We start from the raw sequence: 27226 nt of genomic DNA on the forward strand, positions 1-27226 counted from the left end.
TAATCCGGGGCCTTTCCCACATGTGAATCCTGGATCATTATCCAAGTCTCCCTTTCGGGTTTTCAACTTGGATCCATCTTTGGTTTCAAGATGCACTTTTCGGGTTTTCATCTTGGACCCGCCTTATTTTTTTGTTCTTGTTTGTTTTTCAATTTAGAGCGCCCTTTTGGGTTTTCACTCTAGACATTTTTTTTTCTTCAACTTAGGGCGCCTTTTCGGGTTTTAACCCTAAGCAAAATATTTCTTGACTGCATCCGAATTAACGAGATTATATAGTTTTGACCCGTCCATTTCAATCAAGATTAGTGCTCTTCCGAAGAAGGTCATTTTTACGACATAAAGTCATTCCCAATTTGGCATCCATTTTTCTCTGAAGTCTTTTTGAATTAGCCAAACCCTCTTTAGCACAAGATCTCTTTCACATAATACTCTTGGGCACACCTTATTATTATGTGCTCGAATTATTTGTTTTTGGTAGAGTTGACCGTGGTGAATGACCTTCAACCTATTTTCTTCTATTAAGTTCAATTGATCATATCGAGTTTGCACCCATTCTGCATCATCAAGTTTAATTTCCAAAAAAACTCAGAGAGATGGGATCTCCACCTCAATGGGCAACACTGCCTCCATCCCATATGCTAAGGAAAATGGGATTGCCCCAGTCGAAGTTTGTACCGAAGTTCGGTAAGCAAACAAAGCAAAAGATAATTTCTCTTGCCAATCTTTGTATGTCTCATTCGTTTTCTCCACTATTTTCTTGATATTTTTGTTTCTTGCTTCTACCAATCCATTTATCTTTGGTCCATAAGAGGTAGAGTTATGATGCTTTATGTTAAATTGTTCACAAGCAGCATCCATAATCTTGTTGTTCAAGTTTGTTGCATTATCAATGATGATTCTTTCGGGTAAACCATACCGACATATGATCTCCTTTTCAAGAACTTGCAAATAGTGGACTGAGTGACACTGACATATGACGCACCTTCCACCCTTTTAGTAAAATAGTCAATTGCTACAAGAATGAACCGATGACCATTTGAAGCTTTTAGGTGGATCTGTCCAATAACATTTATGCCCACATAGAAAAGGGCCACGGTGTTGTCATCACATGAAGAGGGTGAGGCGGAACATTAATTTTATCCACATAGATTTGGTATTTATGACATCTTCTATCATAGTTGATGCAATCGCCCTCCAATGTGGACCAAAAGAATCCATATCTCATAATTTGTCTTGGCATCATATGTCCATTTGTATGAGTTCCACAAATTCCGTCATGTACCTCTTCCAAGATCATATTTTCCTCTTCTGCATCTACACATCATAACAAGACTTGATCATTGCTTTTCTTGTATAAGACTTTTGATTGTTCTTTTATCAGTTCCGTGGGCTTCTTTTGGATAGCTTAAGTTTTTAATGTATTGTAGAATGTTGTGGTACCAAGGCTTGGTGTCTTTTATCTCTTCGATTTGGTAACAATGAGTCGGGTACTCATACGACTACAGGTCAATTGACATCATGTCAAACTCCCCGCCAGCCTTGAATGTTGTATCCAAGGTGACTAAGGTATCGACCATTTGATTTTCTTCTCTAGGCATGTAATGGAAAGTGACTTCATCAAACTCTTCGAGTAGATCCAATATGAGCTTTCTGTATTCTACCAATTTTACATCTTTTGTCTCTTACTCTCTTCGGAGATGATATATTACTAAGGTAGAATCTTCATATAATCATAAGGTCTTTGTAAGCACCATTATTTCAATAGCCCATGCTACCCACATGAAGGCTCCACCAGTTGACTCCCACATGCACCCCATGTGAAATGCCATTTCCAGCTCCCATACACTGCTACAATTCCAAGCCTGCCCCACACCTCACCAACTCCCATATTTCAACACCAATGCCCATCACACTCTATTTCACGCAGAAATTTACGCAAAAATTTACGCACAACCATCCCATTAGTTTGTATTTTATATTAAACTCATGAGAATTTGGGCTACAAAAGAAGAAAATCAATGTAAAATGGGGGGGATTCGAATAACAAGAGGAAAGTGAAACGAGGAGCTATTTCTCTTGTTTTTTTTGCAAGAAATAAAAGTTTATTTTGAGGTAGATTTGTGGTTTCACTTTTTACGATTATGTTTTATTTTTCGAAAGAACACAAACTTGTTCATGTTTTTTTTCTTCTCGAATATAAAAGCAAGCCACAATATATATATATATATATATATATATATATATAAATCGAGTTTATTTAAGTAAATAGAGAAAGAAAAAGAGAGGGGAGCAAGCGATTACCTTGTGAGGAGGGAGTGAACCGAGCCACGGTGGCCGGAGTGAATAGAAATCGAAGCGTCGACATAGATTCGGGGGTATTTCCAGGTGGTTCTTGGCGTTTTTAGTCCTAAAATAGATCATAGGGGGTTAGAGCATTGTGTTGGAGAGATTTGGGGTATTTTGGGAATTTCGACCACCGTGTGCGGCTGCCGGTGCAGTGGCTGTTCGGCGGTTGGAGACGAGTACGACGGTCGGCAGACAGGGTTGAGAGAATTCTCTCAAGCTTTTTTCTTTCCTTTTTTTTATTGAGGTTGCAAGTGAAGAAAAAGATTGAAATGTTGATATATATAGGGAAACATAATGGTATAATTACGTCGTAAATGCCTCTAACTTTCTCGTGTTTTTACAAAATGGTCACTGTAAGGGATCGTTTTTATAATTTTTTTCACTTTTGTTTGTATCTTGTAATCTTTGGTAAAACCGCATTCCCGGTCCTCTATGTTTGCCATTTTTTTTTACTTTTTAGTCCCCTATCATTTTCTTTTTTTTATTTTATTTCAAATTACATGTCCTTATCGTGCTATTTCCCATATTTATGTTCAATGTTAATGTTTTGGTTTATTCATGTTCATGTCCTCTAATTGGCTGCCTTTACATTTCAGTCATTATTTCACTTTGTTTTATTATTTATTTTATTCGTATAAGAATTTTAATGAGCATGTATATATGACAAGTATATCTTATTTAGTGTGTATAATATGTATGCTAAGTTTTATTGTTTTTAAGTTTTTACCTGATTAAAGTGTGATGTTACTCTTTTTCCTTATATATATATTATTTGTAATTTTGCATGTACGTATATTTCATTCCATGTATATATGTATATTTTAGGTGTGTAAATTTTTAGATTTTAATTTATGTTTGTACCTTAAATTTAGCCATTTATCCATTTATTCATTTCCTACTTTATTCAAATTTATTTAAAGACATTTTTTGCCTTAAATTCTTTTTAGTTCCCTATTTTTTAAAATTTGACCGTATTATGTTTTTTTAATTTTCCTTTAAAGTATTCGTGAATGATGCATTTTATTGTTTTTTTTTTACTGTTTTCTTATTTTTTTTATTATTGTTATTTTATTATTTCAATTATGGTTATTAATTGTTTTGACATTTTCATAGCTTTATTTCTAGACTTAATTTTAAATTAGATTAATATTTGAATCAAACTCATAAATTAGGATGACACTGCAGTTTAATTAGGGGGCAATTCGAGTTGAGTTTTCGCATTATACGCACGAATACTCTAATCAATTGTTCGATTAAAATTAATTAATGATTAATATTTTCTAAAAATTTTAGTTTAATAATTAGGTTAGTCTCTTAACTTTAAGCTAGAAAAAGCCTTAATTTACTTTTAGTTTAATTAGGATTAAATAAGATTTTGCTTGATTGCATTGTTTTTAAAACTTAAGGCAATGTTCACTTATTAAGGAATTAATAGTATATCTCACGCGATCGCGCTCAGGGGGTGACTACTGGTAATTCCCTAAATAAATCGACATCCTTTTCAAAACCACATCACGTTTTCTAAAAGCGAGGCAATGTTTGGTTATTAGGCACAATAGTTGATCTCCCGCATTTACGCTCGGGGGCGAATGCTATCAGTCTCAATAAACGAATACCCTTTTCAAACTCTGCATCCTTAATGATTTTTAAATTAAATAAAGATCGAACTCAAAATTTCCGATTTTAAATATTAGGTAATCAACTAGGTACCAATTTTTGGGCGCTTGTGGGGGTGCTAATCCTTCCCCACGCGTAACTGACTCCTGAACCTGATTTCTGGATTTTCGTAGACCCTAAATTTTGGTATTTTATTAAAATAAAATATTTTATTAAAATCACCCGGTTTTTATGGTGTTCCAATCTCACATTAAATGATTGGTGGCGACTCCTCACATTTTTAAACGATTTTCAAAGAGAATACCCCCGAGTCGGTATCGGTCTTTCCCCGCCCGGGCAAAAAACGATGTCGACAGCTTGGCGACTCCGCTGGGGACTATTTTGTTTTTAAAACAAATTGAGATTCGAGCCACGAGTTGGTTACCCTATATTTATTATTTTGAGAAATTATGAGTTCGTTTTTTTTTAATTTATAGTTCATTATGTTTAAAAAATGAAAAAGAAAAATAGACTTTCTCTCTGGTTAATGCTTACACTTCTGTGAAATTATTGAGAGTCGAGCCACGAGTTGGTTACCCGGTTTATCTAAGTAGGGAGAAACGTCACACCTTAAGAAGAGCATTGGGCTTCCTTGTGTGGGTCTGACAAAGTATCTCTGGAAAGCACCCTAAGTTGCCTATCCGGATATCAGTTCCGAGATACGCTTTTAGTGGTGTGATCCCCTGAGCTGAACCCGATTCGCAAGTCTGTAATGGGCCAGAATCAGGGGTAACCTTAGCTGGTTGCAAAGATGGCTCTAGAACCTTTGCTAGAACCCCAGCCTCATATAGAGAATTTAGTAAGTCTTCCCCTCTAGAGCCATGTGGATAGCCTAGGAGAACTAGAACGCATGCGGTTAGGATTATTAATTTTCTTTGTATGCCTTTTTTCAGTCTCAACTTTGAGTCATATTTATTTATTTTTACCAAGATTACATCTTTTGACTAATCTTTTCAACTAACTTGTATGCTCTTATTGCATTTTTGCATGAACATGACATATCATTCAAAGGTATTGATCCTTAAATAACTGATCATTTAGAAGGTTCTTGAAAAACAATGTCACAACAATGCCTTTCTCTGGGATCGGTAGGATTTTGAAGATGCTCCACGTAGATCGAGTAGTTAGAAAGAGCCTACCTACCAAAAAAAAGAGCCAGACACCTGCCTGCTGAGGTAACAAGTTAGACTCAAGAAGATTCGTCGCTGAAGCCAATAGTTGAATATCATGAACCAGCTCAAAAAGACTTCTGAAAGAAAGAGGTGAGGTAGAAGCATTGAAGACGATGCAGTACCAGATGCTTGCAGGAGCTAGGCAACTTATAGATGAACTAGATTTTCACTTCCCCAGTGTACCGAGACATTGTCGATTTTTTAAGAATTGTTCTAGAAACAGTTATTTTGGGATCAATATCTTTTGCATACATTCATTTTGCATGACATTTGCATTCACCAATACATTGTCGAATCATGCATTAAACCGTTCATTCATTAAAATAATGATAATAAGATAAGGTTTTCGATCGCAGTGATCTGGGTTTACACTAGTAGCGAGAACGCCTATCATCTGCATGCGAAAGAAAATGCTGGAAGAAATAGAGGTTAAGTTAGCCAAAATTGAGAGAGAACAGAAAGAGATGCAAGAAGAAATGAAAACAAGTTGACACAAATGGAAGCTAGTATCACAAACTCTCATCTCGATCTACTAAACAAGGTGGAAGAAATGTTTAGAGGACATTTGACTACTGGAAAGACCACTATGGAAGACCCCATACATCCTTCGGGTTTCACACATGTTCACATTCCAGAGCACACCTCTTCGCGTCAAGAAATCATATCACCAGGCTACTTTACAGTCGAGAACCCACAATATAAGGTCGGAGCTTCATTCCCCATTGATTTTCCTGATGCGTCTGGGCTGAAGCCAGGTGAACGTTGTACTAATATGGAAGTCCCTGACCTATATGAATTAGCTGAAAGGGAAAAGATTGTCCAAAGAGTGAAAAATATAGAAGAGATGGTAAAATCCAAGAAGATGGTCAATGAATTCTACGGGAGTGACGCAAGGGATCTAAGTTTGGTTTCTGACCTCATATTGCCCCCGAAGTTCAAATCACCAGACTTCAAAAATACAACGGGACCATTTGCCCATTGGCCCACCTCACCATGTTCTGCAGGAGAATGACAGGTTATACTGAAAATGAGAAGCTTCTAATACATTGCTTCCAGGATAGTCTGACTGGATCGACGGTCAAATGGTACAATCAGTTGACTTGATCCCAGATTAAATCATGGAGGGACTTGGCACGAGCATTTTTGGAGCAGTATTGTCACGTCACTGACCTGGTACCTGACAGATGGACGATGGAAAACATGGAAAAGTAACACAGCGAAACCTTCAGGCAGTACGCCCAAAGATGGCGCAATCTGGCATCACAAGTACAACTCCCATTGTTGGAGAAGGAGGCTACAATTATCTTTGTGAATACCTTGAAGGCTCCATATTTAGGGCATCTGGTAGGAAATGCTACTAAGAACTTTACCGACCTGGTCATTTCTGGGGAAATAATCGAGAATGTCATTAGGAATGGTAAGATAAGAGGCTCTCACAATACCGACGTTAAGAAAGGAGTTGATGTCAATACAGTGAGTTATTATTCAGTTAATCGTAGGGCCAAACCTTATAAAATGACCCGAGAGAAGACCCCTATTGGTGAAATTCCAATGACATATGAAGAGCTGCTCCCAATACTAGTTGAGAAGAATCTTGTGACTCCAGTTATGTCTAAACCGAAAGAACCTCCATTTCCTGATGGGCATGATGCTAATGCAGTATGTAGCTATCACATGGGAAGCTCAGGGCATACTACTGAGAATTGTGGGGCATTGAAGCGCAAGGTTCAACACTTAATCGATTCAGGGGCATGGACATTCGAAGGATGATAGAGCATTTTGATGCAAACCGAGAAAAATCATTGCAGCCACTACGAACTTTTGATGTACTAGCATATTGTCTTCTTTGAATTTATTTTCTTTATCTTTTCGTTAAAAAGTTTGTAAGTCACTTGACAATCAAACATTTTAAGTAAAATGCTACCTTCTGAGGTTATGAGCAAATAATAATATTCAGACTCGAAATTCTTTAAATATCCACTGGATTAAATGCTCTTTTAAGAATCAGAGTTATAGATCTTTGATAAATTGACAATATTGAAAACTGATAAAACAAAGACCCTTGACCTTACCACAGATGATACACTCGAACCCCATACCCTTCTCTTACAGGGACCACTATAGCCTTCTCCTCTCATGAGGAAACTACTAAAGGCTTGACATTCAGGTATGAATAGGAGCGGACAACATAGGGCATCTCTTGTGTATGACATTGCAGAACTACCTAGACTACACTTCTGCTGAAGACGTTCAGTGATGATACTAATCTTCACAAATGGAATGGTGGAGTGGATGAATTTAGTTTAGGTCAGTTGTTTGGGAACTGAGCTCTAAATATGGAATTTCCTGACAATCAAGGACACCTAGACTATAACAGGTTCTTCTCGATGAGCTTAAGAAATTCTAAATCTGAATACTCGAAAGGCTAATAAATTATTAATATATATTATATAATAAAGATGAGTTATTTTGCTAAAGCAATTGGTTATAGAGGTAACTCAAAAGCCCTGGCTTTATGAATAGATTACATTCAAACCATGACATTGATCGGATACTTGGCAGTTCGGTGTTTGCACCACTGTGATTGTCAGGTCAAAGACTTTATGATGACATGAATCCTTCAGCTAGCCCAATGAGGGAGATTATAAGGTATACACAATAAAGATGGATTCAGCTAGCCATACAATGGCAAATTAAATCAAATTGATCTAAAAATGAGTTTCGATGAAAATGGACTAAGGGAATCAAGGAACACTTGTTATAGTCAACCTCACACAAGCACGCAGGAATTTTATGTTTAGACTGATGTCCCTGCACTACCTTTGTTAAAGGAAGTCTATGAAGCTTGAACAAATGAAAGATTTTAGAGAACCGAAACAAAAGTGTTCTAGAAAGTCTAGTGATTGATTATGCTAATTGCGTCATTTTGTTTGTATCCGATTAAAATCCCAAGCCAAAGAAGAGGGGCATCTCGTAAGGTTCACAAGAACCGAAGAAGAGAGAACATTTCGATGACTGAAACCTTATAAACTTAAGGGAGCTAACTTGAAACCAACCCATCAATTTTGACACATGTCAAAGAGGTATAACTTTGAAAGATTAAAGGAGTTGTTGATTCTTTTAATATTTACTGAACTTATGTTCTGAGATTTGCTTCAATTGTGAGCCTAAAAGAATGACGTTTTCTTAAATTAACTTTCCATATTTTAAAAATAAAAAAAAAAGAAAACATTTTCAAACAGGATAATCTCTCAGGGGAGTTTAGCCTGGAAATTGATAGAGGTCACGTCCCTCAGACCTAGAAGCTCAAAACCAGAAATTAGGGCAAAGAATTTGAATGTTAGGGAGCCAGGAAAGCAGATGTTTGTAAAGAAATGAGATGGTACACCCTGGTGTGAGAGAAAAATGAAGATGAACATATCAAGAAGAGAACCAAGATTGCTTGAGCACATTTTCACTCCTATTAATCAAGAAGAACATGCATTACACATACATGAATTTGCATCTTTGGATCAAACATCCATCATCAGGATAGTTACATCCATTTACATTTTACAGATATTTCAGGAGAATATGAGATTAAAAGACAACAGGACATCCTCAACAAGAGGGAATAATCATCTTCAGATTCAACATTTCCAATATAAATTTTGTCTCGCTTGAGACAGTCTCATTTAATACAGAAGATTTATCTCATTGGAGATTGTTTTTCTTAAAACGGACTTTGTCTCACTTGAGACTGTTTTACTCGAAAGAAGACATTTCATTTGACTCAAGATTGTTTTTCTTAAAACAAGATTTGTCTCTCTTGAGATAGTTTTTACTCGAAATAATACATTTCATTTCACTCAAGATTGTTTTTAAAGAATATTATATCTCGCTTGAGATAGTTTTCCTTGAAACAGATGATTTTATCTCGCTTGAGATAGTTTCCATCGAAACATAAGATTTTATCTCGCTTGAGATAGTTTCCCTCGAAATAGAAGATTTATCTCGCTTGAGATAGTTTCCCTCAAAACAGAATATTTTGTCTCACTTGAGATAGTTTCCCTCGAAACATAAGATTTTGTCTCGCTTGAGATAGTTTCCCTCGAAACAGAAGATTTTGTCTCGCTTGAGATAGTTTCTCTCGAAACAGAAGATTTTTTCTCGCTTGAGACAATTTCCCTTGAAACAAATTTTGTCTCGCTTGAGACAGTTTCTCTTGAAACACAAAATCTTTGAATATGTTTCTCTTGAAACAAATTTTGTCTCCCTTGAGACAGTTTCTCTTGAAACAAAAATCTTTGAGACCGTTTCCCTTGAAACAAATTTTTTCTCTCTAAAGACAGTTTCCCTTGAAACGAGTTTTGCCTCTCTTGAGACAATTTCCCTTGAAACAAATTTTGTCTCTCTTAAGACAGTTTCCCTTGAAAGAATAAATGTATCTCACTTGAGATGGTTTTTCTTAAAACCAATTTCGTCTTGCTTGAGATAATTTTCCCTTGAAACAAGAAATTTTATCTCACTCGATAGAGCTTCTCTTAAAACATATTTCTTATTCATTTTCATCCAGATATTGAACATTTGACATGAATTCCAAAGTTAGCGAGGTTTCATTGCACAATTTCATGTTGAAGAAGATTTCAGCAAAGAATCAATTCACGTCTTCATCTTTGAAAGAAATATATCTCAACAAAATTCGAGGACCTCTGGGTCAATACTTTCGGGTAATTCAAACACCAAATTACTGACACATGATAATCTTTTGCAAGTTTGAAAAATCTTTAAAGAGAAGATAAACCGATCAACATTTCCAGTAGAGAATTCATAATGAATAGATATATCAACTTTTTACTCGATTTTATCACAGAAAGAGATAGATCAACACCGACGTCTCGTTCGATTTCCATCACAGAAGAAGGTGGATCGATATTTTTATTTCGCTCAAATCCATCGCAGAAGGAGTTGGATTAGCGTCAATTTTTTGCACGATTCTACCACAGAAGGATGTAGATCAGCATCGACATCTCGTTCGATTCCATCATAGAAGGATGTGGATTGACATTTTTATTTTGCTCAAATCCATCGCAGAAGGAGATGGATCAGCACCAATATTTTGCTCGATTCTATCATAGAATGAGGTAGATCAGCATCGACATCTTGTTTGATTCCATTACAGAATGAGGTGGATCGACATTTTTATTTTGCTCAAATCCATCGCAGAAGGAGTTGGATCAGCGTCAACTTTTTGCTCGATTCTATCACAGAATGAGGTAGATCATCATCGACATCTGGTTCGATTCCATCAAAGAAGGAGGTGGATCAACATTTTTATTTTGCTCAAATCCATCGCAGAAAGAGTTGGATCAGCGTCAACTTTTTACGCAATTCTATCACAGAAGTAGGTAGATCAGCATCGACATCTCGTTCGATTCCATCACAGAATGAGGTGGATCGATATTTTTATTTTCACTCAAATTCATCGCAGAAGAAGTTGGATTAGCGTCAACTTTTAGCTCGATTCTATCCCAAAAGCAGGTAGATCAGCATTGACATATCGTTCGATTTCCATCACAGAAGGAGGTGGATCGACATTTCTATTTTCGCTCAAATCAGCGTCAACTTTTAGCTCGATTCTATCACAGAAGGAGGTAGATCAACATCGACATATCGTTCGATTTCCATCACAGAAGGAGGTGGATCGACATTTTTATTTTCGCTCAAATCCATCGCAGAAGGAGTTGGATCAGCGTCAACTTCTTGCTCGATTCATCACATATGGAGTTGAATCAACAACACCTCTCTAGAGGGATCAACATTTCCAGTGGAAAGACCAGGATGAGAAGAACCCATAATCAGAAGAACTGAAGATGAAGACTCAACCAAGAGAACGAAGCAAAGATGACATCATTTGCAGCAAGGACCCGATGAATTTCGCAGGAGGAGAAGAATTGACATTCTCTGTGAAGAGTTTGCAGTGCGACAAGAAGAGACCAAGATAAAAAAAATGGTGCTTTATTGTCTTTCCTCCATTCCTGTTTCACAGCAATGAGCAAAGAGGGGCAGCTGTAAGCACTATTATTTTAACAGCCCATGCTGACCACATAAAGGCTCCACCAGTTGACTCCTATATGCACCCCTTGTGAAATGCCATTTCCAGCTCCCATGCACTGTTGCAATTCCAAGCCTGCCCCACGCCTCACCAACTCCCATATTTCAACACCAACGCCCATCACACTCTATTTCATGCAGAAATTTTCACACAACCATCCCACTAGTTTGTATTTTCTATTAAACTCATGAGAATTTCGGCTATAAAAGAAGAAAATCAATGTAAAATGGAGGGGGATTCGAATAGCAAGAGGAAAGTGAAACGAGGAGCTCTTTCTATTGTTTTTTTTGCAGGAAATAAAAGTTTATTTTGAGGTAGATTTGTGGTTTCACTTTTTATGATTATGTTTTATTTTTCGAAAGAACACAAACTTGTTCATGTTTTTTTCTTCTCGAATATAAAAGCAAGCCACAATATATATATATATATATATATATATAAATCGAGTTTATTTAAGTAAATAGAGAAAGCAAAATAGAGGGGAGCAAGCGAATACCTTGTGAGGAGGGAGTGAACCGAGCCACGGTGGCCGGAGTGAATAGAAATCGAAGTGTCGACATAGTTTCGGGGGTATTTCCAGGTGGTTCTTGGCATTTTTAGTCCTAAAATAGATCATAGGGGGTTAGATTTAGGTTAGAGCAATGTGTTGGAGAGATTTGGGGTATTTTGGGAATTCCGACCACCGTGTGCGGTTGTCGGTGCGGTGGCTGTTCGGCGGATGGAGACGAGTACGGCGGCCGGCAGGGAGGGTTGAGAGAATTCTCTCAAGCTTTTTTCTTTTTTTTTTTTTTTTGATTGAGGTTGCAAGTGAAGAAAAAGATTGAAATGTTGATATATATAGGGAAACATAATGGTATAATTGCGTCTTAAATGCCTCTAATTTTCCCGTGTTTTTACAAAATGGTCACTGTAAGGGATCGTTTTTATAATTTTTTTCACTTCTGTTTGTGTCTTGTAATCTTTGGTAAAACCGCATTCCTGGTCCTCTATGTTTTTTGTGTTTTTTTTACTTTTTAGTCCCCTATCATTTTCTTTTTTTTATTTTATTTCAAATTACATGTCCTTATCGTGCTATTTCCCATATTTATGTTCAATGTTAATGTTTTGGTTTATTCATGTTCATGTCCTCTAATTGGCTGCCTTTACATTTCAGTCATTATTTCACTTTGTTTTATTATTTATTTTATTCGTATAAGAATTTTAATGAGCATGTATATATGACAAGTATATCTTATTGAGTGTGTATAATATGTATGCTAAGTTTTATTGTTTTTAAGTTTTTACCTTATTAAAGTGTGATGTTACTCTTTTTCCTTATATATATATTATTTGTAATTTTGCATGTACGTATATTTCATTCCATGTATATATGTATATTTTAGGTGTGTAAATTTTTAGATTTTAATTTATGTTTGCACCTTAAATTTAGCCATTTATCCATCTATTCATTTCCTACTTTATTCAAATTTATTTAAAGACATTTTTTGCCTTAAATTCTTTTTAGTTTCCTCATTTTTTAAAATTTGACCGTATTATGTTTTTTTAATTTTCCTTTAAAGTATTCGTGAATGATGCGTTTTACTGTTTTGTTTTTACTGTTTTCTTATTTTTTTTATTATTGTTATTTTATTATTTCAATTATGGTTATTAATTGTTTTGACATTTTCATAGCTTTATTTATAGACTTAATTTTAAATTAGATTAATATTCGAATCAAACTCATAAATTAGGATGACACTGCAGTTTCATTAGGGGGCAATTCGAGTTGAGTTTTCGCATTATACGCATGAATACTCGAATCAACTGTTCGATTAAAATTAATTAATGATTAATATTTTCTAAAAATTTTAGTTTAATAATTAGGTTAGTCTCTTAACTTTAAGCTAGAAAAAGCCTTAGTTTACTTTTAGTTTAATTAGGATTAAATAAGATTTTGCTTGATTGCATTGTTTTTAAAACTTAAGCCAATGTTCACTTATTAAGGAATTAATAGTATATATCCCGCGATCGCGCTCAGGGGGTGACTACTGGTAATTCCCTAAATAAATCGGCATCCTTTTCTAAACCACATCATGTTTTCTAAAAACGAGGCAATGTTTGGTTATTAGGCACAATAGTTGATCTCCCGCATTTACGCTCGGGGGAGAATTCTATCGGTCTCAATAAACGAATACCCTTTTCAAACTCTGCATCCTTAATGATTTTTAAATTAATTAAAGATCGAACTCAAAATTTCTGATTTTAAATATTGGGAAATCAACTAGGTACCAATTTTTGGGCGCTTGTGGGGGTGCTAATCCTTCCCCACGCGTAACTGACTCCCGAACCTGATTTCTGGATTTTAGCAGACCCTAAATTTCGATATTTTATTAAAATAAAATATTTTATTAAAATCACCCGGTTTTTATGGTGTTCCAATCTCACCTTAAATGATTGGTGGCGACTCCTCACATTTTTAAACGATTTTCAAAGAAAATACCCCCGAGTCGGTATCGGTATTTCCCCGCCCGGGCGAAAAACGGTGTCGACAATCTTTATATTGTATCCAATAATAGTTTGGGTCCCTAAAACACAAGTTTCATACTCTCACATGTTGTTAGTGCAATCAAAGTTCAATCTGCTTGTGAACTGATAATGATTTCCTTTGGGTGAGACTAGGATAGCTTCAATGCCATGTCCTAACGCATTTGATGCACCATCAAAATGCATTTTCCAGGAGTCACATGTGGAAGTGTTCGTTTCTTCTAAAGAGATGGCCATCAAATCTTCATCTAGGAACTTGAAGTCTAGGAGTTCATAGTTTTCAGAGGTTCTGCTTGTCAAGAAGTCAGATATAACACTTCTTTTTATAGTCTTTTGTCTCACATATTCGATGTCGAATTCAGATAATAACATCTACCATTAGGCTAACCTACCAGAGAGAGCAAGCACACCGATCATGTACTTTAGTGGATCTAACTTGAAAATGAACCAAGTGGTGTGGTACAGCATGTATTGTCTGAGCCTTCGTGTAGCCCAGACTAAAGCGCAATAAACTTTTTCAATGGGTGAATATCTAACCTCGCAATCGGTGAATTTCTTATTCAGGTAGTAAATGGCTCTTTCTTTTCTTCCGGACTCATCATGTTGTCCCATGACACATCCCACTGAATTCTCAAAGATGGACAGATATAAGAATAAAGGTTTTCTCGGGATGGGAGACATTAAGACAGGAGTGTAAGATAAATACTCTTTTATTGTCTCGAATGCATTTTATCAGTCCTCATCCCATATTTCAGAGTTGTTCTTTCGAAGAAGGTATAAAATTGGGTCGAACTTGTCGGTCAACTGAGATATGGACCGCGCAATATAATTCAATCTATCCAGAAAACCTCGAACTTCTTTTTGTGTTTGTGGGGGGAGGTAAATTCTAGATGGCTTTGACTTTATCCAAATCAATCTCTATGTCTTTCCTGCTAACCATGAAGCCTGACAACTTTCCATATGTTACTCCGAAGGTACACTTGTTGGGATTCATTCTCAACTAGAACTTTCTCAACCTTTGGAAGAGTTTTCTCAAATTTTCAACATGTTCATTTTCAGCTTGTACCTTGACAATCATGTTATCAATATAAACGTCAATATTTTTATGCATCATGTCATGGAATAAGGTCACCATAGCTCTTTGGTATGTTACCCCAGCATTCTCTAATCCGAAGGACATCACCTTGTAGCAGAAAGTTCCCTACATTATGACGAATGTGGTTTTTTCCATGTCATCTGGATGCATTTTAATCTAGTTGTATCATGAGAATTCATCCATTAATGAAAAGAAAACATTTCCTGTCGTATTGTCCACCAGAATATCTATGTGCAACAAGGGAAATTTATTTTTAGGACTTGCTTTGTTAAGGTCTCGTAGTCGACACACATGCTCACTTTTCCATCATTCTTTGGTACTGGCACTATGTTAGCCACCCACTTCAGATACTTGGACACTTGAATAAAACCAACATCAAACTGTTTCTTGACCTCTTTCTTTATTTTAAGGAGCATTTCAGGTCTCATCCTCCTGAGCTTTTGTTGTACGGGTTTGTATTCTGGCATGATGGGTAATTTATGGACTACCATATCTGTATCTAGCCAGGCATGTCTTGAAAAGACCATGCAAGCACGTCCTTGTACTCTTGGAGTAAGTCTATCAGGCTTTGCCTTGCTTTAGATGAAAGTGCTGTACCAATTTTAACTTCTTTCTTTTCGTCTTCTGTGCCCAAATTCTAAACTTCTATTTTCTCTTTATGTGGCAATATTTGTTTGTCTTCTCTTTCCACCATCCTTAATAATTCAGAAGGTAAGTTGCACTCTTCTTCATTGTCACATTCATCAATTTCCCAAGACAATTGAGTTGTTCAAAATCCACCTCTGGGTTAGAATCATCATTGTCTGCATCATTAATATCTGGGGACTATGAAAGAAATTTGAAAACCACAGGTAGTTCTTCAGTCGTCCATTTGTTAAGCACAAACCCCGGTGATAATAGACGGGTTATAGATCTATCAACATTTTCAGTGTTTTTCGTTGTTATGGCATTGATGCTCAAGTTTTTCAAAGCAACCTCTAAGTCTGGTAAGGTCGTTCAAACACATAGCCATCAAATATAAATGTATCTTGAAGAGGAGGGAATATCATTGGTTCCCACTGAATTTAATCCCCAGTCAATCCGGTCAATTTTTTTTCTTGGCGCTTTCGAATTTTTTTCCTTTTCTGCTGGTGAATGGGCTGAAACCCAAGCCCAAATTGATCTAGCTTTGTGACAAGAAAAATGGTGTCAATTTTTCCCTACAAAAGACTTTCAAATCATGTTTCTATCTCAGCACCTTTTCCCATGGTTTGCTTTAGATCTATCTTGGAGCATTCTAAGAACCTAGGTCTGGAAATCTTTCCACCTTCAGCCACGGATGTGGCATTTACGAACTCCAATGAACGGAATGAACATTCTAAAGCGTCTTCATCCGCCTCAATGTATGGGGAATCAGTGGTCACACTTGCCACTATATTTTCTTCAGCGTTGATGATGATAAGTGTTCCATCAATGACAAACTTCACTTTCTGGTAAAGTGTTGATGGCAACGCCCCAGCTTGGTGTATCCATAGCCTTCTTAAAAGGCAGTTGTAGAAAGGTATAATATCCATCACCAGGAATTCGATGTTGTAAATGGCAGTTCCAATGGTTAGGGGTACTTCAATCGTGTCGATTACCTCCCTCTTTATCCCGTCAAATGCTCGGACCACACTCTGACATGCTCGCATATGGGAGGTATCCATTGGTAGTCTTTTCAAAGTGACCAAAGGCATCACATTCAGAACAGATCCATTGTCGATTAACACACTTGGCAAGGCATATCCCTTATAGTGAGTTGTAATGTGTAATGATTTAGCCTGACCTATTTCTCCGGATGGGATTTCATCATCAGAAAATGAGATAAAATTGTCAACCTGAATGTTGTTGACCAGTCTATCCAGCTTGTTGACTGGCATGTCTTGTGGTACAAAGGTCTGATTTAAGACCTTCAGCAGTGCATCTCTATGTGTCTTCGAATTCAGTAGTAGTGCTAACATCGAAATACGTGCTGGCAAATTGTGTAGTTGCTCCACAACACTATATTCATTATGCTTTAGGAATTTCAGAAACTCCGTTGATTCCTCCTCTTTAATAGTTTTATTTACCACTGATTCATCTCCCTTGAATGGCTCAAGTAGTCTTTGGTGGATGAACTTTCTGGGAATAACACTTCCCACTTCCAACAACACGCCCCGCTTTATGAGCACTTTCTTTCATAGTGCGGCAATCGTATTTCCAAGGCACTTGTCGATCGTCTTTATAGGGAAAAGGTATAGGTACTATAATCATTACCTTTTCTGGTGCCTTCTCTATCGGCTTCACCTTAAGGGTGACTATCAAAGGGCGCCTTGCGCCATATCCTTGATCATATATTTCTCCAGTTGCACAAATGTCTGCTTCCAGAGTGTTCTTATTCTCTTCATAACATTCCAGCTCTTTTCTGTCCATCATCAGTTGGATCAAGGCTATAAATTTTGGATATTTTTGTAACATCCTCAATAGCGGGTTAGTGCATAAATTGTAAAAATTCAGAATTTAGTGATTAAAGTAGAATAATTGAATAGTTCAAGGACTTATATGGGAAATATTGTGTAGATTGAATTACAAAGAATGGGGAATAGAAGGGAAAAATGGTCATTTAGTAAAGGAAATAATTAAATTTTATTATGGTTATATTAAACCCACGTGGATGGAAAGAAGGCAAAAATCAAAGTTCCAGAGTTATCCTTCTTCTTCTTCCTCCATACGTGAAGGTCATTGGAAAGATGAGTTTTCTTATTAGCTGATTATTAGTTAAAGTTAAGCACGGGTTTTGATCATTAGATGATACTTAAGCTTAAGGAAAGCTTAAGTCATCTTAAAATCAAAAGATAAGGAAGTTAGGAATGATTAAAGATAAGAGGGGAATAAGTGAAATCTTAGAAAAGGGTTAGTAAATAAAGTTTGAAACAGAAATTGACTTGTCATCAACCTAATTAAGAAATAGTAAGTGTTAAAATTGAAAGTAGAACATATTGAAAATTTGGTATGATTCTTGAATTCCATATAGAGGATAGAACTTTGAAGGTAAAGATGGAATAAATGAGTACAAATGGGTTTAAGTATGTGTATGTGAATTAAGAGTATGAAAGGGAATGAAACATGAAGAATTTAAGTTGATATGGATGATTGTTCAGGCTTAAAAAGTGATTTCTGGGTTATGGGTATCAGTACTGCTTTATCAGGTACCGATACTTCAAGAGTAAAATAGATAATGAATTCATGAGGTATCGATACCTAAAGAACAATATCGATACCAAAGGGTACCGATACCATAAGGATGGTATGGATACCATCTTTGAAACATAAATTATAGAATGCAATATGGGTATCAATACCTAGGCATGGTACCGATACCACAACTAGGGAAGTATCGATACCCTACAGGGGGTACCGATACTACTTCAAATAGAAAATGAAAGTTAGCATTTCCTTTAGTTTAAGAAATGAAGAATCAGAGTATGCTATTTGGAATACTGATATGTATAAATGTATGATTATGTAGATATTGAACATAAACCCATTCCGGAACAATCAAAGATTTAGAAACGGTCGAGAGAGAGATAAAGTTCTAAAATTGATCCGAGTCAAGTAAGGCTATGGTGAGTGCATACCATAGTTAGTATAAATATTGTTTTATGGAAATAAGAGTTATGATAAGTCTATTTCCTAGAGTTGAGTTAATGATTTCAAATTCACGTACATGCATATGTTATGATTATAATGAGTATGTGTATAATTTATACCTGTTTTGATATGATATAATATGTGATAAATGCAACTATAAGAGAACAGTTCTAAGTATTGTATGAAAAGATAAATGGTCATATATGTACATGTGATTTGTTTATATGAGAAGTGACTTGAAATTTTAACAGGCATTCATATTTAAGCCCATGTCATATGATATGAGAGTTGTAGATATAATTGGAATGCCAAGAGTCGAGGGTTATAAATGGTCATTCGGAACATAGTGGTCATTCGGACAATTTTAAGTGCCCCTAGTGGGAATTTATTCGAGCCGTGGTGACAACATTTGTGCATAACCTCATTGTACTCACGTACCTCCTCTTCTCAACAATGTACATGGGCATCCAAAGATAAATTGAATTGAAACTCTCATAAGATTGTGCATGTCATGATCATATGTGTTACAGTTTATTAGTTACATGTAAATTGTAATGTCATGATGGAATGATAGTAGTGCATGTGTCATGAATTCATTGTTACATGTGTTATTATGCCTCACTAAGTCTGTGACTTAGCGTGTAAGTGGTTTACACGTAGGTACCAAGAAGCAAGAAGACCCGAGTTAAAGTATAGGAAGGTAGCATGAAGTGATCAGATCAGAAATGCTTTAAACAATATGTTATTTTGTTGTAAGAATTATGTTGGCATATAATTACGGTTTAAATCACAAATGCTCTAATAGATTTTTGTAATCATTTTGATAGTATTTATGTAAATTATTGTATTGTTATTTTAATAAAAGTTTTAAATTTTATAGGATTTTGTCAAAGTAAACATTTTGAAAAGTCAATGTGACACCTCTGATTCGTATCTGGGTCGGATATAGGTTGGGGGTGTTACATTTTTGCACATCATGCCCTTCTTCGTTGTGATAGCAGCAATAACTACTACCTGTATACTCTGTTACACTGGGATGTGGTGCAAGAAGTTCTGCCTTCACTATTTGTCTCAACAACCAAGCCAAATGAGACTCAACTTCAAAAACACTGGTTTTAACTTTACTGCCTTTCTCCTCAGTAACTACATTAATCCCAACCTCTTGATGATTAGGCAAAGGATTTTGTGCGACATTTGGTGCTCTTGAGTTGTTGAAGTGGATCCAATTCCTATTGCGCATTCTCTGCACAATTCTCTTGAATGTGAGGTAGTTTTCAATAGTGTGCCCTGGAATACCGACATGATAATCGCAATGTGCGTTCTCATCATACCACCTGGGGTATGGGGGCTTCATAGGTTCTATCGGATATGGTGACACTACATGAGTGTCAAAGAGTTGATGATAAAGTTCTTTGTAAGTCATGGGAATAGGATCGAAATAATCTTTTTCTTTTTCTTTCCTGGGTTCCCTTGAATCTTGTCTAGAAGTACCTAACGGTACAACTGTAATTGATTTTGGTTTAGAAATTGTAACACCTTTGTTGGCATTGGCGTTGGCGTTGTAGGTATTGATGTTGTTGATATCTCTATCCCTCTTCTTAATAGGAGGTTTCTTGTTGGACACCCCTCCTTCAATCTAGCCATGTTTTATGGCCATTTCTATCATCTCCCAAGCCATAACCAAGTCAAAAAAAAATCCAGATGTGATTGTAACCAGGTGCCCGAAGTAAGGAGGCTTCAATGTTTGCATAAAGAGCTTTCTGGTTTCCTTCTCATCCAAAGGCGGATGAACTTGCACAGCTAAATCCCTTCATCGTTGTGCATACTATCAGAAACTTTCGTTATGATTATTTTCCATGCACTGTAGCATAACACGATCCAGTCTCATATCATTTACGTTCTTGTACTGGTCCAAGAATGACTTGGTGAGATCTTTCTATGTCTGGATATGCGAGCAGTTCAACTGATTGTACCTCCTGATAGTCGAACCTGAAAAACTCTCTTGGAAGCAATAAATCAGGAGTTGGTCATTTCCTACGTGTCTTGTCATCTTTCGACATAACATGGTAATGTGAGCTGAAGGGTAACTGTTCCCATCAAACTTTTTGAAGTCTGGGACTTTAAATTTTGGAGGAAGAATCAAATCTAGGACTAGGCTTAACTCCAAGGCATGAACTCCATAATAGTCATTGTCCCCTTTAACTATTTTCATCTAATCTTCCAGCTGCTTGATTTTTTCCTCCATTTTCTTTGCCTCGTCATCTTCATCAAAATCTGGTATATAGTAATCATCCGAATTATTTTGAGGATTAGATACATTAGTTTGTAATTTTATAGCAGACGAGGCTTGTGTTTTCGCAGCGAATGAGTCCCCTTGAAGTCCTGGTAGGATTTCCGGTGAGATAACCACCTGCGGGGTAGGTGGCACAGTTACTCCTTCAAATGTCCCTGCCCTAGGAGTACTTGCCTAATTCAAGGCAAATAACTTTGTGACGAATTGATGAACCAAGGACTTTTGTCTTTTAGTGATCGATTCCAGAGTGCTTTGATTATTCTGACTTATTTTTTCTTCAAGTTCCCTTGTAACCTCAGCATGTTCTCTTCGAGTTAAACAATCTTAGCTTTCATTTTCTTTTTCTTTGAACGAGTATTTTGAGGATGAGGTGTGTCCAATGCTTGGGGTGGTATGTCCTGTGTTTGTTGCTTTTTTGATGAGACATTTTTTGTTAGTTAATGTGAATGTAAAGAAATGAAGATAAAAAAATTAAAAATGCAAAGTATGTAAAAATGCATGATGCATGTACCTTTCAAGGCACTAATCCAAAAATGTGTATATTATTATAATCTTTATTAGGACAAAAGTGTTAATTCTTAAGAGACTAAAAACATCTCAAAGGTATATTCTGACTAAGTCTTCTAGACCCCAAACGACTTCTAACAGGTTGACAAGTCTTTTTCCTTCATCTGTCACCAGCGGAATACCTTGTTAGACAACTCTAGCTTCTTTCGCCAAATCGTGCAAGTGATGTGTCGCTTTCTGTACTTGTTCTAAGAAGTCTCGATTGACCATATCTCTGGCTTTTACCATTTGTTAAGCTTGCTCCCAACGAAAACACCATTGAAATCCCCCATCAAATGGAACTATCTGAAGCTCACTTGTTCCATAAATTTGTCCACAATGGCCTCCAGCTCTGCTATAGTTTTGCCATCTTATTCTTGATGTCTTTGAAGAGACCTCTCCATATCAGCTACCTTAGTCTTCAATCATTTGTTCTGGTGTTGTCTATCTAACAAACGTCTTTGGGAAGTTTTTAACTATTCTTTTAATTTGTCTTTTTCATCTTATCCTTCGAACTTCCTTTTCAGGCTACTAGCTTTACCTTTCTAATATTCGGAAGATCTTTTCAGACTGAAATTGTTCTGAATTTTCTCATGATACCCCTTTCTCAAATATTCCAACTTAAAGCAGACTTTCTTTTGATCTTTTTCTAACTTGTCTGTCCGATCTTTTTGAGTATCAGCATCTAACTTTCATTGGAATCTTTTATCCTCAAGTTCTCTTAGCCTTTGTTTTAGCTCCTCCTTTTCAGCTTCAAATTCTTTCTTTGCTATCTCCAATTCGGAGGGGACTGTTTTAAGATGCTCTTTCATGGTATGAGTATCTTCATGATCTTGTATGAGAATGGTGTCATTCTTTTTTAACTTCCGTCATTCCAAATAAACTGGAGTAAGCATGCCTTTTGCAGCCAAAATATCTTCTTCCATGACCCAGCTACATCTTTTACCTTCTTCTTGTAGTTGTCCTCATGGTATGAAATTTTGATCCAAATATTCCATGTGTAGTTGGGAGAAACTGGAGTGCCCCATACTGCCGAAATGTCAAAAGTGGAGAATATCTTACTCCTCTCCACAATCCAAGTAACATTATGATTTCTGAGTCTTCACATCGATAAAGGATGTCACTATGGGTTAACCAAGGGGCTCTCCAGACAATGTGCTTATCTTGAAGGTGCGTGAATACCTTTACCCATTTTTCTTTTGGGATTCATTCTTTCTATTTTAGTGTAAGGAATTCCCCTAAAAAAGAATAAGTGGTGCTGAATCGGCGGTAAGAAATCCCGTCAGTTTTCCTAAAGTGACTATAGACCCAGACCTGAAGAATCTATGTGCACCTTATAAATCTTCCTCCCCCCCAGTCTTTCTGCATCAGTTGAGAGAACGAAAAGTTTCAACTAATATTGTTGGTGTAGGGTTCACTCGCTTCAGTAGTTGTTTGAACAGTTTCACCAGAGCCGCCTCGATGTATCCCAAAGTTTTTGGGAAGATAACTAAGCCATAGAGACCTAGTGCGAAAAACTCTATCACCTTTCATTCATCTGAATGATTCTTTATTAGTTTCTTGATATGGGTCCAAGCAATTCCCTCTCTTTTACCCTTGTGTTGAATCCAGTCAGTTACCCACTTCTCATCTACCCCTGCAACCTTTGCCAACCCATTCTTGAAAGGTTGACTTTTTATGTGCTTAGTTTAGACCCGATCCATTTTGATTCATTTACAATGTAGTAAAGTAGTATACTCTTCGATTGTGGGAACCATGTCTTCTTGATTAAATGTAAAACAGTTGTACCCCGAATTCTAGAATTACACTAAGGTTCGAATTAGGGGCTCATATATCTTGACATAGAGTAGAAGCGCGATATCATCATACCGCTAGCAGAATTTCTGTTTCTTGTCATTTTTCTGTCCCAAATGCTCCGCAATTCTTGAACAGCGTTCTGCTTAAGGCTGAAAGAAACATAACCAACCAGATCTGATACATAATCGTCTTACAAATTGTCTCCCTTTCCCTTCTGAGTCTTCTCTGACACTAGTCGGACCTCTTTATTTTTCACATCTTGCCTTACAACCCCTTTGTCCATTAATGCAAATTATTTGTGTTTAACGAACACTTTTTTATGGATGAATCACCTCTTTAAAATGATGTGAATGAAAAAAATTAAAGAAAACAAAAAATTAAAGGGAAACACGTTACTAAGATAAAAATAGAAATCAAAATAATAATGAAAGTAAAAATTCCTACCCCACATTATATCTACCCCCACATGCTTTTATTCTTACCTGGACATGATTTATATCCTACATGTTAATTTTTGAGCAAGTCCTAACCACATATTTTCCAGTTCGCATACTTTGAACAGAAAATAAAACAAGAAATAACTCAAGCATCCTAGGTTTTGAAATGGAGTTTCGAAGTGGGCTCTAATTCCTTACAGTTTCCCGGTTTAGGTTCTAAAAAGGGTACCCGAGTTCTTGCTGGTGCCCCTTGGGCTTGCTAGACCCTCAGTCCTAAGCCCATTACAAGCTTATGTGGACCGAGTTAAACTCGAGATGACACATTCCCTTATGTCTGTACGAAGAATTAATTCACACGAAGACATAACGTATATGAATCCCGAAGGTTACTTGTTATGCATATACACAGAATAAATTCCCACGAAGGCGTCGCTTTCACCCCCACTTATGAAAGGGTTTGGAGCTCGGGTATAGAGCCTGAGATAAATTTTTGAAAAGCCGAAAATATTAGAAATAATCAGTACGACTATTTATTTGAAAAATTATAATTAAAGGTAAATAATAAGGATCGAAAAGTTAAATTAAAATTTAAAGTTACAATTTTCACTTAAGAAGACAACCGAAAATTAATTTTAGCCTGACTCACTTACCTGTCCCCAGCGGAGTCGCCAAGCTGTCGTAATTGTATTTCTGGTGAGCCCGAAATCAGGTTCTGACTTAAATTTGATGTAATAGAGCCGTCACCGATCATTTAAAATTAGGTTGATCGGATACCTTAATTTACCATTTTACCTGATCTACGTTTTTACCAGAATTGAATCGAATTTGGGAGTCGATTACAGTTACGGAAAGATTAACACCCCTATACTGTCAATTCGGTACTAATTTAATTTCTTGGTTGTCTTAATTGTGAAAATTAAAGGTTAAATTAAAATTTAAAAGTTCGATCTGAATTACTTACCATTGAAGGGTTTAAAATTGACCTAAGAAACATAAATCAAATTAATGCTAAATAAAAAATAAAATAAACAAAGGAAATAAAATAGAGAACTAAAAGAAAATTTGAATTAAAAGGACCAAATTAAAAAGAATTAAAAATCAATTATTAAATTATAATTAATTAAAGATTGCAAGAAGAAAATAAGAAGTTATGGAGTCAAATTGCATAAATATAAAAAAATATAAATAGGGATTAAATTGAATAAATTCAAAATTCAAGGGAAAATTTACAACAAATGACCAAAATGAATTACGCATCAAAATTGCAAGAACAACGAAAATAATTTAAGAATTTCATATTTACACAAAGGCCCACCTAATATATACCGTCCAAATCACAAAAAAATAACATTTCACTTATTTCTCTCAAAATCAAATCCTCTCCCTTTTCTCTAAACTCTATCTCAACTTGCCTTCAGCCGACCACCTGCCGATAGAGCCCCACCGCCCGGACCGCCGCTTTGGTCACCGACGAAGGTGGCCAAAAAAACCTAAGCCTACCTCAAAAGCTTGCTCTCCACTCCCCGAACCTAAAACTTAAGCCTAACTACCTGAAATACACCCCAAATGGAGTAGATCTAACAAAAAAGGTTTCGACTTTACCTTTTATGGCGAGCTTTCCACCGACTGTTGCCTTATCTGAGCCTAAATCGACGTTTGCCTCTCCCCCTTTGGATTTAGTTTTCTATTTTCGAATGTTATTTGTTGTTTTTTTGGCTATATGGTTGCTTTCGATTTCTCTTGGTCGAATATTATTTGGGTTTTTGGTTGGTTTTTTTGCTTTGATTTACTTGGTTTGGTGCTTCGATGCTTTTCCGGTTGTGTTTCTTATTTGCATGGCATGAGGCTTTTATAGCCTCGTAACCGGCCATTGTGGTTCCGAATATTTCAGGGTGTTACTGATTCTTCCGGGATGGTTCAGTCCCGGTGATCGTGCTTGACTCTTCCGTTTTAATGGTTAGTGGAACGTCTTGGTTCTTATTTTCCTGCGATTTTGGTTTAGAGTGTCGAGGATTTCAATCGGTCAATGACTTGCATGTGTATTCCACGCCCTGTTACCAGTTGTTCTCGATGGATTCTGACCGTTGGATTAGATGGCCAGATCCAACAGCCCTTGTGCGGTTATGCATTGGTATGTGTTTCTAGGGTTTTTATAACCCTAACTTGCTTCAATTGTGGCCCTTGATTCATGTCTTAATCTAATGGCCTAGAACGCGCGGCGTATTTTGCTAAGATTTGAAACCCTAGGCAAAACTTGGGCTCTTTTAACAGGGTGGGCTTGTTGGGTCAAGCCTACCTACCCGGTTGGGTACTCATACCCTTGCTGGACCTAGAGTTAGACCTGGACCGAATAAAAATGAAATTAAAATATAATATAAATATATAATAAAAAAAATAAAAATTAATATTATATTAATATAATATATAATAAAATCTCTATAATATTATATTTTCAAAAATATTTTAAAAACTATATATACGTTTTCAAAATATGTTTTCAAAACTATATTATATATGTTTCCAAAAACCGTTTTTTTAAATTATATATTATACGTTTTAAAAACTGTTTTAAAAACTATATATTATATGTTTTCAAAATTATTTTTTAAAACTATATATTATACTTTTTTTTAAAATATTTTTAAAAACTATATATTATATGTTTTCAAAAACCGTTTTAAAAAACATTTATTATACGTCTTCAAAACCGTTTTTAAAACTTATATATTATACGTTTTCAAAACTATTTTTTAAAAAAATTATGTATTATATGTTTTCAAAAATACATTTTCAAAACATATACTATATACTTTCAAAAATTACGTTTACAATTATTTTATATATATTATATACTATATAATAATAAAAGCCCTTAATGTTCCGGACGAAAATGAGTATCTACACGAACAAAAAAATAGATAAAGAATAGCCCGTATACAAGCATCGTCGTGATGAGAAGAGGAAGCGAAGCCCAGTTGGGAGGAGCAGTTGGCCGAGATCCGCCGCGAAGGGCTGATCGGAGGAGACAAGATCGCACGCTCGCCATCGCCATTTTTGTCGATTTATATCGGTTAAAATGTGACTTGAAAACCCTTGTTTTCTTCTCTTATTAAAGTAGTCAGCGATTATACTTTTGTTTCTTAAGAGGTATGTCAGCGATTATACTATATCAAAGCGGAAGGGTTTCGCACGTGCGAAGTGCGTGGCTCTTACCCCAGTTCTTTTTAGGGATAAATATCAGACTTAGCTGAACATGGGCCAAATGTGGGTTATTTTCTCTTAAAAAAATTATATTACATTTAAAAGTTTATTTTAATCTTTCTATATTATATTTAAAATTATTTTAATTCTTTTTATTGGAAATTTTTTTTTTATTTCTACACGTTAGAATACTGAATAGTGGACATTTTAATCTAAAATCTTAAAATTATAATTAGTTATTTTAAATATTTTGATTTAAATATTCTTTAAGTCTATATGAATTTTGACTTTGAACAAATTCATTTCTCTTAAAAAATAGAATAATTTATTAAACTTACATTTTAAAAGTGAATAGACGACGACAATGTTGATATTTCTATCAATACATGTCATATATCTAACTTTAATTAGATTTTT

General features: G+C 35.8%; 1 pseudogene; it reads right to left on the reverse strand.

Moving 5' to 3' along the window:
- LOC120195495 overlaps positions 1 to 26719 on the reverse strand; it is a 33182-nt pseudogene extending 6463 nt beyond the window's left edge.
- Positions 26720 to 27226: the final 507 nt, after the last annotated feature.

This window comes from Hibiscus syriacus, unplaced genomic scaffold (assembly GCF_006381635.1).
Source record: "Hibiscus syriacus cultivar Baekdansim isolate YM2019G1 unplaced genomic scaffold, ASM638163v2 tig00117016_pilon, whole genome shotgun sequence".
NCBI classification, from domain to species: Eukaryota; Viridiplantae; Streptophyta; class Magnoliopsida; order Malvales; family Malvaceae; genus Hibiscus; species Hibiscus syriacus.